Below are 13,579 nucleotides of genomic sequence, written 5' to 3'. Positions count from 1 at the left end.
GCCATTGCATGGCGTCTTTTGTCGTTTGTAGTGTTTGCCATTGCATGGCGTCTTTTGTTGTTTGTAGTGTTTGCCATTGCATGGCGTGTTGTGTAGTGTTTGCCATTGCATGGCGTCTTTTGTCGGTTGTAGTGTTTGCCATTGCATGGCGTCTTTTGTCGTTTGTACTGTTTGCCATTGCATGGCGTCTTTTGTCGTTTGTAGTGTTTGCCATTGCATGGCGTCTTTTGTCGTTTGTAGTGTTTGCCATTGCATGGCGTCTTTTGTTGTTTGTAGTGTTTGCCATTGCATGGCGTGTTGTGTAGTGTTTGCCATTGCATGGCGTCTTTTGTCGTTTGTAGTGTTTGCCATTGCATGGCATCTTTTGTCGTTTGTAGTGTTTGCCATTGCATGGCGTGTTGTGTAGTGTTTGCCATTGCATGGCGTCTTTTGTCGTTTGTAGTGTTTGCCATTGCATGGCGTCTTTTGTCGTTTGTAGTGTTTGCCATTGCATGGCGTCTTTTGTCGTTTGTAGTGTTTGCCATTGCATGGCGTCTTTTGTCGTTTGTAGTGTTTGCCATTGCATGGCGTCTTTTGTCGTTTGTAGTGTTTGCCATTGCATGGCGTCTTTTGTCGTTTGTAGTGTTTGCCATTGCATGGCGTCTTTTGTCGTTTGTAGTGTTTGCCATTGCATGGCGTCTTTTGTCGTTTGTAGTGTTTGCCATTGCATGGCGTCTTTTGTCGTTTGTAGTGTTTGCCATTGCATGGCGTCTTTTGTCGTTTGTAGTGTTTGCCATTGCATGGCGTCTTTTGTCGTTTGTAGTGTTTGCCATTGCATGGCGTCTTGTCGTTTGTAGTGTTTGCCATTGCATGGCGTCTTTTGTCGTTTGTAGTGTTTGCCATTGCATGGCGTGTTGTGTAGTGTTTGCCATTGCATGGCGTCTTTTGTCGTTTGTAGTGTTTGCCATTGCATGGCGTCTTTTGTCGTTTGTAGTGTTTGCCATTGCATGGCGTGTTGTGTAGTGTTTGCCATTGCATGGCGTGTTTTGTAGTGTTTGCCATTGCATGGCGTCTTTTGTCGTTTGTAGTGTTTGCCATTGCATGGCGTCTTTTGTCGTTTGTAGTGTTTGCCATTGCATGGCGTCTTTTGTCGTTTGTAGTGTTTGCCATTGCATGGCGTGTTGTGTAGTGTTTGCCATTGCATGGCGTCTTTTGTTGTTTGTAGTGTTTACCATTGCATGGCGTGTTGTGTAGTGTTTGCCATTGCATGGCGTCTTTTGTCGTTTGTAGTGTTTGCCATTGCATGGCGTCTTTTGTCGTTTGTAGTGTTTGCCATTGCATGGCGTGTTGTGTAGTGTTTGCCATTGCATGGCGTCTTTTGTCGTTTGTAGTGTTTGCCATTGCATGGCGTCTTTTGTCGTTTGTAGTGTTTGCCATTGCATGGCGTCTTTTGTCGTTTGTAGTGTTTGCCATTGCATGGCGTCTTTTGTCGTTTGTAGTGTTTGCCATTGCATGGCGTCTTTTGTCGTTTGTAGTGTTTGCCATTGCATGGCGTCTTTTGTCGTTTGTAGTGTTTGCCATTGCATGGCGTCTTTTGTCGTTTGTAGTGTTTGCCATTGCATGGCGTGTTGTGTAGTGTTTGCCATTGCATGGCGTGTTGTGTAGTGTTTGCCATTGCATGGCGTCTTTTGTCGTTTGTAGTGTTTGCCATTGCATGGCGTCTTTTGTTGTTTGTAGTGTTTGCCATTGCATGGCGTCTTTTGTCGTTTGTAGTGTTTGCCATTGCATGGCGTCTTTTGTCGTTTGTAGTGTTTGCCATTGCATGGCGTCTTTTGTTGTTTGTAGTGTTTGCCATTGCATGGCGTGTTGTGTAGTGTTTGCCATTGCATGGCGTCTTTTGTCGGTTGTAGTGTTTGCCATTGCATGGCGTCTTTTGTCGTTTGTACTGTTTGCCATTGCATGGCGTCTTTTGTCGTTTGTAGTGTTTGCCATTGCATGGCGTCTTTTGTCGTTTGTAGTGTTTGCCATTGCATGGCGTCTTTTGTTGTTTGTAGTGTTTGCCATTGCATGGCGTGTTGTGTAGTGTTTGCCATTGCATGGCGTCTTTTGTCGTTTGTAGTGTTTGCCATTGCATGGCATCTTTTGTCGTTTGTAGTGTTTGCCATTGCATGGCGTGTTGTGTAGTGTTTGCCATTGCATGGCGTCTTTTGTCGTTTGTAGTGTTTGCCATTGCATGGCGTCTTTTGTCGTTTGTAGTGTTTGCCATTGCATGGCGTCTTTTGTCGTTTGTAGTGTTTGCCATTGCATGGCGTCTTTTGTCGTTTGTAGTGTTTGCCATTGCATGGCGTCTTTTGTCGTTTGTAGTGTTTGCCATTGCATGGCGTCTTTTGTCGTTTGTAGTGTTTGCCATTGCATGGCGTCTTTTGTCGTTTGTAGTGTTTGCCATTGCATGGCGTCTTTTGTCGTTTGTAGTGTTTGCCATTGCATGGCGTCTTTTGTCGTTTGTAGTGTTTGCCATTGCATGGCGTCTTTTGTCGTTTGTAGTGTTTGCCATTGCATGGCGTCTTTTGTCGTTTGTAGTGTTTGCCATTGCATGGCGTCTTGTCGTTTGTAGTGTTTGCCATTGCATGGCGTCTTTTGTTGTTTGTAGTGTTTGCCATTGCATGGCGTGTTGTGTAGTGTTTGCCATTGCATGGCGTCTTTTGTCGTTTGTAGTGTTTGCCATTGCATGGCGTCTTTTGTCGTTTGTAGTGTTTGCCATTGCATGGCGTGTTTTGTAGTGTTTGCCATTGCATGGCGTGTTTTGTAGTGTTTGCCATTGCATGGCGTCTTTTGTCGTTTGTAGTGTTTGCCATTGCATGGCGTCTTTTGTTGTTTGTAGTGTTTGCCATTGCATGGCGTCTTTTGTCGTTTGTAGTGTTTGCCATTGCATGGCGTGTTGTGTAGTGTTTGCCATTGCATGGCGTCTTTTGTTGTTTGTAGTGTTTACCATTGCATGGCGTGTTGTGTAGTGTTTGCCATTGCATGGCGTCTTTTGTCGTTTGTAGTGTTTGCCATTGCATGGCGTCTTTTGTCGTTTGTAGTGTTTGCCATTGCATGGCGTGTTGTGTAGTGTTTGCCATTGCATGGCGTCTTTTGTCGTTTGTAGTGTTTGCCATTGCATGGCGTCTTTTGTCGTTTGTAGTGTTTGCCATTGCATGGCGTCTTTTGTCGTTTGTAGTGTTTGCCATTGCATGGCGTCTTTTGTCGTTTGTAGTGTTTGCCATTGCATGGCGTCTTTTGTCGTTTGTAGTGTTTGCCATTGCATGGCGTCTTTTGTTGTTTGTAGTGTTTGCCATTGCATGGCGTCTTTTGTCGTTTGTAGTGTTTGCCATTGCATGGCGTCTTTTGTCGTTTGTAGTGTTTGCCATTGCATGGCGTCTTTTGTCGTTTGTAGTGTTTGCCATTGCATGGCGTCTTTTGTCGTTTGTAGTGTTTGCCATTGCATGGCGTCTTTTGTCGTTTGTAGTGTTTGCCATTGCATGGCGTGTTGTGTAGTGTTTGCCATTGCATGGCGTGTTGTGTAGTGTTTGCCATTGCATGGCGTCTTTTGTCGTTTGTAGTGTTTGCCATTGCATGGCGTCTTTTGTCGTTTGTAGTGTTTGCCATTGCATGGCGTCTTTTGTCGTTTGTAGTGTTTGCCATTGCATGGCGTCTTTTGTCGTTTGTAGTGTTTGCCATTGCATGGCGTGTTGTGTAGTGTTTGCCATTGCATGGCGTGTTGTGTAGTGTTTGCCATTGCATGGCGTCTTTTGTCGTTTGTAGTGTTTGCCATTGCATGGCGTCTTTTGTCGTTTGTAGTGTTTGCCATTGCATGGCGTCTTTTGTCGTTTGTAGTGTTTGCCATTGCATGGCGTCTTTTGTCGTTTGTAGTGTTTGCCATTGCATGGCGTCTTTTGTTGTTTGTAGTGTTTGCCATTGCATGGCGTGTTGTGTAGTGTTTGCCATTGCATGGCGTCTTTTGTCGGTTGTAGTGTTTGCCATTGCATGGCGTCTTTTGTCGTTTGTACTGTTTGCCATTGCATGGCGTCTTTTGTCGTTTGTAGTGTTTGCCATTGCATGGCGTCTTTTGTCGTTTGTAGTGTTTGCCATTGCATGGCGTCTTTTGTTGTTTGTAGTGTTTGCCATTGCATGGCGTGTTGTGTAGTGTTTGCCATTGCATGGCGTCTTTTGTCGTTTGTAGTGTTTGCCATTGCATGGCATCTTTTGTCGTTTGTAGTGTTTGCCATTGCATGGCGTGTTGTGTAGTGTTTGCCATTGCATGGCGTCTTTTGTCGTTTGTAGTGTTTGCCATTGCATGGCGTCTTTTGTCGTTTGTAGTGTTTGCCATTGCATGGCGTCTTTTGTCGTTTGTAGTGTTTGCCATTGCATGGCGTCTTTTGTCGTTTGTAGTGTTTGCCATTGCATGGCGTCTTTTGTCGTTTGTAGTGTTTGCCATTGCATGGCGTCTTTTGTCGTTTGTAGTGTTTGCCATTGCATGGCGTCTTTTGTCGTTTGTAGTGTTTGCCATTGCATGGCGTCTTTTGTTGTTTGTAGTGTTTGCCATTGCATGGCGTCTTTTGTCGTTTGTAGTGTTTGCCATTGCATGGCGTCTTTTGTCGTTTGTAGTGTTTGCCATTGCATGGCGTCTTTTGTCGTTTGTAGTGTTTGCCATTGCATGGCGTCTTGTCGTTTGTAGTGTTTGCCATTGCATGGCGTCTTTTGTTGTTTGTAGTGTTTGCCATTGCATGGCGTGTTGTGTAGTGTTTGCCATTGCATGGCGTCTTTTGTCGTTTGTAGTGTTTGCCATTGCATGGCGTCTTTTGTCGTTTGTAGTGTTTGCCATTGCATGGCGTGTTTTGTAGTGTTTGCCATTGCATGGCGTGTTTTGTAGTGTTTGCCATTGCATGGCGTCTTTTGTCGTTTGTAGTGTTTGCCATTGCATGGCGTCTTTTGTTGTTTGTAGTGTTTGCCATTGCATGGCGTCTTTTGTCGTTTGTAGTGTTTGCCATTGCATGGCGTGTTGTGTAGTGTTTGCCATTGCATGGCGTCTTTTGTTGTTTGTAGTGTTTACCATTGCATGGCGTGTTGTGTAGTGTTTGCCATTGCATGGCGTCTTTTGTCGTTTGTAGTGTTTGCCATTGCATGGCGTCTTTTGTTGTTTGTAGTGTTTGCCATTGCATGGCGTGTTGTGTAGTGTTTGCCATTGCATGGCGTCTTTTGTCGTTTGTAGTGTTTGCCATTGCATGGCGTCTTTTGTCGTTTGTAGTGTTTGCCATTGCATGGCGTCTTTTGTCGTTTGTAGTGTTTGCCATTGCATGGCGTCTTTTGTCGTTTGTAGTGTTTGCCATTGCATGGCGTCTTTTGTCGTTTGTAGTGTTTGCCATTGCATGGCGTCTTTTGTCGTTTGTAGTGTTTGCCATTGCATGGCGTCTTTTGTCGTTTGTAGTGTTTGCCATTGCATGGCGTCTTTTGTCGTTTGTAGTGTTTGCCATTGCATGGCGTCTTTTGTCGTTTGTAGTGTTTGCCATTGCATGGCGTCTTTTGTCGTTTGTAGTGTTTGCCATTGCATGGCGTCTTTTGTCGTTTGTAGTGTTTGCCATTGCATGGCGTCTTTTGTCGTTTGTAGTGTTTGCCATTGCATGGCGTGTTGTGTAGTGTTTGCCATTGCATGGCGTGTTGTGTAGTGTTTGCCATTGCATGGCGTCTTTTGTCGTTTGTAGTGTTTGCCATTGCATGGCGTCTTTTGTCGTTTGTAGTGTTTGCCATTGCATGGCGTCTTTTGTCGTTTGTAGTGTTTGCCATTGCATGGCGTCTTTTGTCGTTTGTAGTGTTTGCCATTGCATGGCGTGTTGTGTAGTGTTTGCCATTGCATGGCGTCTTTTGTCGTTTGTAGTGTTTGCCATTGTATGGCGTCTTTTGTCGTTTGTACTGTTTGCCATTGTATGGCGTGTACTGTTTGCCATTGTATGGCGTGTATTGTTTGTACTGTTTGCCATTGTATGGCGTCTTTTGTCGTTTGTAGTGTTTGCCATTGCATGGCGTCTTTTGTCGTTTGTAGTGTTTGCCATTGCATGGCGTCTTTTGTCGTTTGTAGTGTTTGCCATTGCATGGCGTGTTGTGTAGTGTTTGCCATTGCATGGCGTCTTTTGTCGTTTGTAGTGTTTGCCATTGCATGGCATCTTTTGTCGTTTGTAGTGTTTGCCATTGCATGGCGTGTTGTGTAGTGTTTGCCATTGCATGGCGTCTTTTGTCGTTTGTAGTGTTTGCCATTGTATGGCGTCTTTTGTCGTTTGTACTGTTTGCCATTGTATGGCGTGTACTGTTTGCCATTGTATGGCGTGTATTGTTTGTACTGTTTGCCATTGTATGGCGTGTTTTGTTTGTACTGTTTGCCATTGTATGGCGTCTTTTGTCGTTTGTAGTGTTTGCCATTGCATGGCGTCTTTTGTTGTTTGTACTGTTTGCCATTGTATGGCGTGTTTTGTTTGTACTGTTTGCCATTGTATGGCGTCTTTTGTCGTTTGTAGTGTTTGCCATTGTATGGCGTGTATCATAGTGGTGGTTTGTGTGGTATGCGCATTCCACGCATTCCACGCAAACTACCACGCAAACTACCACGCAAACTACCACGCAAACTACCACGCAAACTACCACGCATTCTACCACGCATTCTACCACGCAAACTACCACGCAAACTACCACGCAAACTACCACGCAAACTACCACGCATTCCACGCATACCACGCAAACTACCACGCATACCACGCATACCACGCATTCCACGCATTCCACGCATACCACGCATTCCACGCATTCCACGCATACCACGCAAACTACCACGCATACCATGCATTCCACGCATTCCACGCATTCCACGCATTCCACGCATACCACGCATTCCACACATTCCACGCATACCACGCAAACTACCACGCAAACTACCACGCACACCATGCATTCCACGCATTCCACGCATACCACGCATTCCATGCATTCCACGCATTCCACGCAAACTACCACGCATTCCACGCATTCCACGCATTCCACGCATTCCATGCATACCATACAAACTACCACGACGTGGTTGTTTGCGTGGTATGCATGGTATGCGTGGAATGCGTGGAATGCGTGGTATGCGTGGAATGCGTGGTAGTTTGCGTGGTAGTTTGCGTGGAATGCGTGGAATGCGTGGTATGCGTGGAATGCGTGGAATGCATGGTGTGGTAGTTTGCGTGGTATGCGTGGAATGTGTGGAATGCGTGGAATGCGTGGAATGCGTGGTAGTTTGCGTGGTAGTTTGCGTGGTAGTTTGCGTGGTAGTTTGCGTGGAATGCGTGGAAGTTTGCGTGGTAGTTTGCGTGGTAGTTTGCGTGGTAGTTTGCGTGGTAGTTTGCGTGGAATGCGTGGAATGCGCATACCACACAAACCACCACTATGATACACGCCATACAATGGCAAACACTACAAACGACAAAAGACGCCATACAATGGCAAACAGTACAAACAAAACACGCCATACAATGGCAAACAGTACAAACAATACACGCCATACAATGGCAAACAGTACAAACAATACACGCCATACAATGGCAAACAGTACACGCCATACAATGGCAAACAGTACAAACGACAAAAGACGCCATACAATGGCAAACACTACAAACGACAAAAGACGCCATGCAATGGCAAACACTACACAACACGCCATGCAATGGCAAACAGTACAAACGACAAAAGACGCCATGCAATGGCAAACACTACAAAACACGCCATGCAATGGCAAACACTACAAACGACAAAAGACGCCATGCAATGGCAAACACTACAAACGACAAAAGACGCCATGCAATGGCAAACAGTACAAACGACAAAAGACGCCATGCAATGGCAAACACTACAAACGACAAAAGACGCCATGCAATGGCAAACACTACACAACACGCCATGCAATGGCAAACACTACAAACAACAAAAGACGCCATGCAATGGCAAACACTACAAACGACGCCATACAATGGCAAACAGTACAAACAAAACACGCCATACAATGGCAAACAGTACAAACAATACACGCCATACAATGGCAAACAGTACACGCCATACAATGGCAAACAGTACAAACGACAAAAGACGCCATACAATGGCAAACACTACAAACGACAAAAGACGCCATGCAATGGCAAACACTACACAACACGCCATGCAATGGCAAACACTACAAAAAACAAAAGACGCCATGCAATGGCAAACACTACAAACGACAAAAGACGCCATACAATGGCAAACAGTACAAACAAAACACGCCATACAATGGCAAACAGTACAAACAATACACGCCATACAATGGCAAACAGTACACGCCATACAATGGCAAACAGTACAAACGACAAAAGACGCCATACAATGGCAAACACTACAAACGACAAAAGACGCCATGCAATGGCAAACACTACACAACACGCCATGCAATGGCAAACACTACAAACGACAAAAGATGCCATGCAATGGCAAACACTACAAACGACAAAAGACGCCATGCAATGGCAAACACTACACAACACGCCATGCAATGGCAAACACTACAAACGACAAAAGACGCCATGCAATGGCAAACACTACAAACGACAAAAGACGCCAGGCAATGGCAAACACTACAAACGACAAAAGACGCCATACAATGGCAAACAGTACAAACAAAACACGCCATACAATGGCAAACAGTACAAACAATACACGCCATACAATGGCAAACAGTACACGCCATACAATGGCAAACAGTACAAACGACAAAAGACGCCATACAATGGCAAACACTACAAACGACAAAAGACGCCATGCAATGGCAAACACTACAAACGACAAAAGACGCCATGCAATGGCAAACACTACACAACACGCCATGCAATGGCAAACACTACAAACAACAAAAGACGCCATGCAATGGCAAACACTACAAACGACAAAAGACGCCATGCAATGGCAAACACTACAAACGACAAAAGACGCCATGCAATGGCAAACAGTACAAACGACAAAAGACGCCATGCAATGGCAAACACTACAAACGACAAAAGACGCCATGCAATGGCAAACACTACACAACACGCCATGCAATGGCAAACACTACAAACAACAAAAGACGCCATGCAATGGCAAACACTACAAACGACAAAAGACGCCATGCAATGGCAAACACTACAAACGACAAAAGACGCCATGCAATGGCAAACACTACAAACGACAAAAGACGCCATGCAATGGCAAACACTACAAACGACAAAAGACGCCATGCAATGGCAAACACTACAAACGACAAAAGACGCCATGCAATGGCAAACACTACAAACGACAAAAGACGCCATGCAATGGCAAACACTACACAACACGCCATGCAATGGCAAACACTACAAACAACAAAAGACGCCATGCAATGGCAAACACTACAAACGACAAAAGACGCCATGCAATGGCAAACACTACACAACACGCCATGCAATGGTAAACACTACAAACAACAAAAGACGCCATGCAATGGCAAACACTACACAACACGCCATGCAATGGCAAACACTACAAACGACAAAAGACGCCATGCAATGGCAAACACTACAAACAACAAAAGACGCCATGCAATGGCAAACACTACAAACGACAAAAGACGCCATGCAATGGCAAACACTACAAAACACGCCATGCAATGGCAAACACTACAAAACACGCCATGCAATGGCAAACACTACAAACGACAAAAGACGCCATGCAATGGCAAACACTACAAACGACAAAAGACGCCATGCAATGGCAAACACTACACAACACGCCATGCAATGGCAAACACTACAAACAACAAAAGACGCCATGCAATGGCAAACACTACAAACGACAAGACGCCATGCAATGGCAAACACTACAAACGACAAAAGACGCCATGCAATGGCAAACACTACAAACGACAAAAGACGCCATGCAATGGCAAACACTACAAACGACAAAAGACGCCATGCAATGGCAAACACTACAACGACAAAAGACGCCATGCAATGGCAAACACTACAAACGACAAAAGACGCCATGCAATGGCAAACACTACAAACGACAAAAGACGCCATGCAATGGCAAACACTACAAACGACAAAAGACGCCATGCAATGGCAAACACTACAAACGACAAAAGACGCCATGCAATGGCAAACACTACAAACGACAAAAGACGCCATGCAATGGCAAACACTACAAACGACAAAAGACGCCATGCAATGGCAAACACTACAAACGACAAAAGACGCCATGCAATGGCAAACACTACAAACGACAAAAGACGCCATGCAATGGCAAACACTACAAACGACAAAAGACGCCATGCAATGGCAAACACTACAAACGACAAAAGACGCCATGCAATGGCAAACACTACAAACGACAAAAGACGCCATGCAATGGCAAACACTACACAACACGCCATGCAATGGCAAACACTACAAACAACAAAAGACGCCATGCAATGGCAAACACTACAAACGACAAAAGACGCCATGCAATGGCAAACACTACACAACACGCCATGCAATGGTAAACACTACAAACAACAAAAGACGCCATGCAATGGCAAACACTACACAACACGCCATGCAATGGCAAACACTACAAACGACAAAAGACGCCATGCAATGGCAAACACTACAAACAACAAAAGACGCCATGCAATGGCAAACACTACAAACGACAAAAGACGCCATGCAATGGCAAACACTACAAACAACAAAAGACGCCATGCAATGGCAAACACTACAAAACACGCCATGCAATGGCAAACACTACAAACAAAACACGCCATGCAATGGCAAACACTACAAACGACAAAAGACGCCATGCAATGGCAAACACTACAAACGACAAAAGACGCCATGCAATGGCAAACACTACACAACACGCCATGCAATGGCAAACACTACAAACAACAAAAGACGCCATGCAATGGCAAACACTACAAACGACAAAAGACGCCATGCAATGGCAAACACTACAAACGACAAAAGACGCCATGCAATGGCAAACACTACAAACGACAAAAGACGCCATGCAATGGCAAACACTACAAACGACAAAAGACGCCATGCAATGGCAAACACTACAAACGACAAAAGACGCCATGCAATGGCAAACACTACAAACGACAAAAGACGCCATGCAATGGCAAACACTACAAAAGACGCCATGCAATGGCAAACACTACACAACACGCCATGCAATGGCAAACACTACAAACGACAAAAGACGCCATGCAATGGCAAACACTACACAACACGCCATGCAATGGCAAACACTACAAACAACAAAAGACGCCATGCAATGGCAAACACTACAAACGACAAAAGACGCCATGCAATGGCAAACACTACAAACGACAAAAGACGCCATGCAATGGCAAACACTACAAACGACAAAAGACGCCATGCAATGGCAAACACTACAAACGACAAAAGACGCCATGCAATGGCAAACACTACAAACGACGCCATGCAATGGCAAACACTACAAACGACAAAAGACGCCATGCAATGGCAAACACTACACAACACGCCATGCAATGGCAAACACTACAAACAACAAAAGACGCCATGCAATGGCAAACACTACAAACGACAAAAGACGCCATGCAATGGCAAACACTACAAACGACAAAAGACGCCATGCAATGGCAAACACTACAAACGACAAAAGACGCCATGCAATGGCAAACACTACAAACGACAAAAGACGCCATGCAATGGCAAACACTACACAACACGCCATGCAATGGCAAACACTACAAACGACAAAAGACGCCATGCAATGGCAAACACTACAAACGACAAAACACGCCATGCAATGGCAAACACTACAAAACACGCCATGCAATGGCAAACACTACAAAACACGCCATGCAATGGCAAACACTACAAACGACAAAAGACGCCATGCAATGGCAAACACTACAAACGACAAAAGACGCCATGCAATGGCAAACACTACAAAACACGCCATGCAATGGCAAACACTACAAACAAAACACACCATACAATGGCAAACACTACATACAATAGCAAACACTACAATACATACAATACAAACACTACAATACATACAATACAAACAATACCATACAGTCCAATACCATACCATACAAACACCATACCATACAAACACCATACCATACAAACACCATACCATACAATGCAATACACCATACAATACAAACACTACAATACAACATTGGTTGATTGATAGAACTTTATTCCACAACAGGGAAATTTACTTGTCACAGCAGCGTACGAGAGTGCAAGAATACAAGGGACAAGTGGCAAATGTAAAAATGGATAAATAAGAGCCCCCTAGTGGCCTTGCCCCAGGCAGTTGCCTGGTCTGGTAAAGCACAGCTCTGCGTCAGGGAGTTCGATGGTGTGACTTCTCACCGGCGTCACCCTGCTCACTGGATTCATACAAAAAAAACTTGAAAAGTACAAATGGTGCAATTGGTAAAAGTGATTACAGTCAGCTGAAACTTTACACCAACGGGCTTTCACCTGATTTGGGACTACTCTTCCTCAGCATCCTCAACATCACAGATTGCTCAGGAGCCTCCTGCTTGCTTTGTATAGAAGGGTGCTGGCTGGGAGGCCTTTATGAGCGCTACAAAAGACAAACACAAATTATTGCAACACTTGTAGACATTGAGTAGAGTGGCAATGGCATGATATTTTTGCAACCATTATACATATCAACTACAGTTTTATACTTAAAATATGTATACAATTATCAGTATATTGTAATGAGTTATAATAATGACAAAAGTATCCAAATTATAATATTTTGATTTTATCATCCATCAACTCACTCAGAAATGGCGGCATGAATCGAGCAGTCGTCCAAAACGGGAGAAAATCACGCTCGCAAATGTTTGTTGCGTAACGGAACCCTCGCCATCTTGGAATAGATTTGAACATGACGTAACCGATTCGTCACATTCGTCACGTTTGCATAACACGGAAATAGCACACTATATGTAATGCAACATTGTTAATTTGACGAAACAAAACGCCAAAGAGATTTGAAATACTGTCGCGGCAAAACTACAGTCGCGGTGGCTGTGACGTGTGAAAATATTGCATCGAACAAACAAGGCGTCCGTCGTCAGAAACGGCAATGAACGACAAACATTTGATAGCATACTAGCTTACCCGAGAAACCGCCACACGGTCGGTGGCGCCTTGAATCCTGCAACAAACAAGGCGTCCGTCGTGAGAAACGCCAATGAATGACAAACATTTGATAGCATACTAGCTTACCCGAGAAACCGCCACACGGTCGGTGGCGCCTTGAATCCTGCAACAAACAAACAAACAAGGCGTCCGTCGTGAGAAACGCCAATGAATGACAAACATTTGATAGCATACTAGCTTACCCGAGAAACCGCCACACGGTCGGTGGCGCCTTGAATCCTGCAACAAACAAGGCGTCCGTCGTGAGAAACGCCAATGAATGACAAACATTTACTAGCATGGTAGCTTAGCTGAGAAACCGCCCGCGCGCGCCTGTATTT

At 44.7% G+C, this 13,579-nt stretch overlaps 1 long non-coding RNA gene across 1 annotated transcript; it reads right to left on the bottom strand.

Moving 5' to 3' along the window:
- Positions 1-12,395: 12,395 nt before the first annotated feature.
- Positions 12,396-12,967, bottom strand: LOC119117314. Its single transcript, XR_005096481.1, has 3 exons — positions 12,875-12,967; positions 12,564-12,669; positions 12,396-12,489 (listed from the first exon to the last, which is right to left on the bottom strand). It is a non-coding gene; the product is annotated as an uncharacterized LOC119117314 (long non-coding RNA).
- Between the last annotated feature and the right edge of the window lie 612 nt (positions 12,968-13,579).

The sequence above is a fragment of the Syngnathus acus genome, chromosome 23, assembly GCF_901709675.1.
Source record: "Syngnathus acus chromosome 23, fSynAcu1.2, whole genome shotgun sequence".
NCBI classification, from domain to species: Eukaryota; Metazoa; Chordata; class Actinopteri; order Syngnathiformes; family Syngnathidae; genus Syngnathus; species Syngnathus acus.
The sequence above is the reverse complement of the archived record's forward strand: the minus strand, read 5'-3'. Positions and strand labels throughout refer to the sequence as shown.